The sequence below is a fragment of the Pinus tabuliformis genome, chromosome 5_2, assembly GCF_031772625.1.
Source record: "Pinus tabuliformis cultivar Carrire ecotype Pingquan chromosome 5_2, CPIR1, whole genome shotgun sequence".
Taxonomy (NCBI): domain Eukaryota; kingdom Viridiplantae; phylum Streptophyta; class Pinopsida; order Pinales; family Pinaceae; genus Pinus; species Pinus tabuliformis.
In genome coordinates, this window is record NC_142306.1 from 370,591,985 (window position 1) to 370,597,743 (window position 5,759).

Below are 5,759 nucleotides of genomic sequence, written 5' to 3' on the forward strand. Positions count from 1 at the left end.
CTTAACTCATCTTGGAAACCTATAATATAGGGAGAACATATACATGAATTTAGAAAGAATTCCAACTTTAAATTCCTAAGTTAATTAAGTAAACTCACTCTAGTTAACTATTACAAGTTGCTATGAGAATAAAACTTGATTTTAATTCTCAGTTTAATTCAAGGACAAATTAAACTAGAATTTCTGGATTATATTTTTATCATTTCTTGTTTCTATTTTCAATAGATAGTTCAGTTATAAATTAAAATAAATCACACATTAATAAATATTTCTACATATTAATCTTGATGGCACACCACACTCATATTGAAAGCATAAGAAATCAATGAGGCAATGCACTGGGTTTGTGGGCCCTTGCCAACTAGTAGCATTGCCTTGATTAAAACTTAACTCACACCATGATCTATCACAAAATGCACAAACTAACCATCAACAACAAGATTTATATTCATAGTCCACATATTACATTGATAAATATGCATAAGAGCACTCCCAATGGTCACAACATGGGGTTGTGTTATAGAATTAAAACAAAATAAAACTTGTCGCTACTCCCCAAACTTAGAGCCAATGCTCTATTTTTATACATGAAATTAGTACAAAATAGCATCACTATCCTCCATGGTTGAAAGCATAATTTGAGCAAAGCTCCAAGAGATCTAATGACCTATGTGAAAATTTGGAATGAGAAAGTAACAAGGTAATGAGCTTCCAACATAAGGTTTAGCGGCCTCTTCAAAGCTAAAGAAACTCAATGCAGGGAATCTCGAGAAAATCTCACCATGGTTTCCGATTGAGTTGGTAATCCAACTAGGAACTTGTTGTAAATTAGAGATCTAATCTAGTAGGTCGAAATTCATCTAAATATTGACTTCAAAGAAACCATGTGTCCATTCTAATTCTGGAGGTGCACATCCATTTTGAATGTAGAGCTTGGTTTTAGGAAGCCTCAAGGATTATAGGACCTGCTCAAACCTTCATTACTAGCCTTTAATTATGATTGAGCTCTTTAAATGTGTTTAAAAAATAGAGATTCAACAATAATGAATATTTACCTTTAGTTCCTTTATTAACATGGTTTTCATTCATAATAAATAAAACATAACTATATAGGGACAAAAATGGGGGTTTAAGAGTCGAAAAAAATGGGAAACTAATAGAAAATATATCATGAATTTCAAGCCTCGACAAATACTACGATGCAAACTCACATGTCTTGATATTTTATAGTAGTTGGTGCTTCTCCAAATTCTTTATCACCTTCATCAAATATGAGATTCTCTCCTCCAAGTTAACACTATAAACTAGTATATCATCCAAATAAACAATAACAAATGAATATACAAAAGGTCACAATAAATCATTAATTAATCTCATGAATGTAGCCAATGCATTTCATAGACCAAATGGCATGACCTACCACTCATACAAACCTTTTCTGGTTTTGAAGGTGGTCTTCTAGGTTTCTTCTTCCTTTACTTGCACTTGATGATGCCCTGATTTTAAATCCATCTTGGTGAAATATTTTGCACAGTTGCAACTAATCCAAAAAAATCATCAATCTTAGGTAGGGTTACTTGTTTTTTAGCATAATAATTTTTATCACTTTATAATCAATGCACGCCCACCAAGTCCCATCTTTATTTGGAACAATATGATTGATCATCCATAAGGTCAATTACCTGGACGCATCACACCCTACTAGTAGTGCAACTACTTCTTCACTTCACTTACTTTAAGAAAAAACTATCTATACAACCCAATGTTTAACAATGGAGAGTTTGATGACAATTACATCTTGTGTTGTCCTTCCCTCTTGGGTGTTTTCCCTTTAGGCTCATAGAGCACACCCCTATATTCCTATAGAAACCCTTCCAAATGTTGTTTTTATTCTTTAATACACCCCTTTGAATATGTATTTTACCTTCTTGACTCCCCACTAGATTGATTTTCTCTTTAAAATAATAAAATGCACTTCTAGAATTAATCAATTCATTGGCTTGGTTAGCACTTACAAGTGAAATTTATACTTTCCTTTGTTTGCATTGATGATGAATGATTTCCCATCCTTGATGGGATGGTTCTATATGAATATTTCACCTTCATATACATATGGTGACTTCCAAACAAAACTTCAAATACATCACGTGAAACTACATCCCATTCTACTCCATTAATAAAATCAACATTAATAGAAAATTTTAGAGTCGACGTTGTTTAATTACCTTGATTTCTACATCCTTATTTAACCATCCCAATGGATATGTGCTAGGATGGTCATGAATCTCCAATCCAAGTTTGTTTACCAGATCCACTGTTATGAGGTTAGCTTGTAAACTTGAGTTGAACAAGGCATTGTTCCTTGTCTTCTTGACCTATATATTAATATGGAATAGCTTGGTTATCTATTTCTTTTCCTTGTAATGGAGGCTGCTTAGATTCACCTCCTTTTGCACAGATGTGAAAACTATCCTCTAATCCACATTAGATTTTCTTTCCATCTAATTGATTTAATATGTGGCAAGAATATTATTTTTCTTCCTATCCTTCTTTTGGTTCTTTGTGTTCAAGTCTACATGTAATTTCCAACAGTTCTCCTCTATGTATCCATTAATGTTATAGTAATTGTAGTGATTTCTAGGATCCTTACATTCATTAGAGGATTTTTTAGGCCTAAAATGGACCTCCTAAGGAAATTATAAATAATAGTGGAAATAATAATATAAGATTACATTACATCATCAAATTTTAAAGGGAAAAAAAACAGCTATTTTTTCAACTCGCTTTTTCAACTTATCTCCCTATGGTTTTACTCAAATTTCAAGTGGAAACACTCGTTGGATGAAAATTTTGATTCCTCATTCAAGGAGTACCCATATTGATGGACCCTGTTACATGAAAAATGAGAAATACATGAAAAATATGATCGCAATCACGTTTTTTCATGTATTTCTCATTTTTCGTGCAGTAGGGTCCATAGAAAGTATGAAACATGGGTACTACTTGGATGAGGAATTGAATTTTTCATCCGAGTAATGGCACTCGAAATTTAAGTAAACACTTAAGGAGATAAGTTGAAAATATGAGTTGAAAAAGTAGTTTTATTATTTTATTATTTTTTAATCTTTGTACTTTTTTACTCCAAAAATGGTGAAACATCCCCCATGGTTCACATCATCGTCTTGAATCATATTGGTTCTTATAAAGTTTATTTTGGTTGTACATTTTTCTTAGGAGGCCCATTTTAGACCTCAAAATTCCCCTAATGGATGTTCGATGGCAGTTGTCTTCTTGTCCTTCCCCCTTTCCACTTCTTCCTCCCTTCATTGGAAAATTATTGGTGCTATTTCTATTTCCAACCACTTGACTACCCTTTGTTTTTAACTATGATTTCCAGGGACTATGCATGTACACAGGCCTCGTCAATTATTCTTGACTTGAACAACATCACCCACTTTCATAGATGGTTGTGTAGACCCCATAGATACTTGAGTAAATTTGGGTTTTTGGGAGATACCTAGCATAATGGCCATCTTCGTGAATTTGGTGGTGTACCCTTGTACACTCTACTCCCACCTCTACCTAAAGCAGTTCCATTGGTTCTATTGGTACTCAACTTACTCAATGGGGTATATTTGCGACTTTATGATAGTTTTAAATTCCTTCCACTTAGATAATATGGGATCACCCTCCAATATAAGTGTCTCCATGTGGATTTACCACCAACTTAGGGCATGGCCCTCTAACTTCAATATACCAAATGATATTTTATATTCGTCATCAATATGGTTAACACTAAAGTAAACTTCTAATTGTTGGAACCAATGATTTAATTTTAAAGCATCAATCTCACCTTGATATGGCTTGATTTCCACCTTTTCTTCCATCTTGAATGGGAATGGTGATTGGTTCACGGTAATCAAACTTGGTTACTCCTTTTTAGGTTGTTTCCTTTCCTTTTCTTTGGATCTTTTTGATCCCATAATTTTCCCTTTAATCTGGCCTCTAAGTTGGAACCTCTATCCTCTTGAATAATAATCATGTTTGTTAGATCCACCATAAAGAGTTTCATATTATAGTTGATATCCACAACCTGCACTTACCACCTCGAGAATCTCTCCTCTATTGGAACCCAAGGGTTACTATGAATAGCTTTTTCAGTCATTGTGGGGGTTTTACGACTTATTTCTTAAACCAATTCTCAGATCCTTTGAAACTTCCCATAAAATTCCAAAATAAACCTACTATGACACCAATATGGCCCATAAATTGTTGTGGATATTCCATTGGAAATTTTGTCACAACAAATATGATAAAAATAAACTAAAATGTATACTACGAGGGTTAATTTCCTTAGATTCCATATTTATTATTTCTTGTTTTCTACTTATGCATGTAATAGAAAAAATGTAGAAAATAGAGAACAATAAAATACAATCACACACCAAATGTAATGAACACAATATATGCTCAGGGAAACCTTTATGGGAGAAAATGGAAGCTAAGGTTACACTACTCTCTTTTTTTGGAATGAAAATAATTCAACTGCAAAGCAGGCGACACTTTATATGAACTTACTTGAGGCCTATGGAATAACATGTTACTACAGACTAAACCTCCTATGTTTTTCTCCCTCTCTGCCACTCTCAGTATGATTTACTCTATTTTGGATTAAGATGCAATTTAAATGAATGGTACCCATTATCCTCCTAGTGGCTCAGTTATAACGTATTCCAATAGCTAAGTAGGGTCAGGTTTCGTTGGTTCAAATCTCAACTAGAGTTAAAATTTAACCCTTATAGAGTCTTCTTCATAATCCCCATGTTGCTAGCCCCTTTTTCATGAGTAATGAGGATTTTCATTCCATCCTTTCAAACCACGGTGATCAAATAGGAATGTCAACTTCTACGTTGCATAACTTCTGCATATGTAATTTGATTGGCACCTTTCTTGCACCTTTGGAAAGTTCTCTAAGTAGAGAACAACACCAATATGTATGATGCAAGAAAGATTTTTTGGACCCTAGAAAAAAAAATTGATGCCTCAAACTTCCTCCAAAAGGTTTCAAACCCCAATTCTCCAAATTAGGACCCGCTTGTAAAAATGGCCCTATAAGATTATTCCTAAAATATTTCCACTTTGAAAGCATTGATATGTATGAAAAATAATATAATGATCCAATTGGATTAGTGATTTTAGTTGATAACTTTTGAAGTTCATTAATAAGAATCTCAATATACATATCCATATCTAAAACTTGATATTTCCATATTTATTTCAAAACAAATGGATTAAATACCTTATACATACATCAAATATTTAGCCCTATGTAAACCCCGTTTTCTTTTTTTCCACGGGAAAAAGGCATAATTTTTATTCTTTTTGAAAAACGATACAAAAATACATTTTGTAGATGCACCCTTAATGCATTGCTTACATATACCTAGACTTGGATTTTGGTGTTGATAATTATCCTATTAAGACTACAACATGTCATCAAAAAAAAAAAAAAAATCATTTACTGTTAGTTCATAAACATTTACATTTACAAAAATAAACAACATTAGAATTTTACATGACGATGCTAAACCAAGATGTTCCCAAGTAGCCTCAGTAGAAAACCATCATGTATAAAAAATCAAAGCTTGTCCTGCATAATAACATATGAGTGAAAAAGATGTGTGACAAAATTTACGATATCATCATGCACTGTATATACATATGTGGATGAAAAATTTTTAAAAGTAGGTTCAGTTATG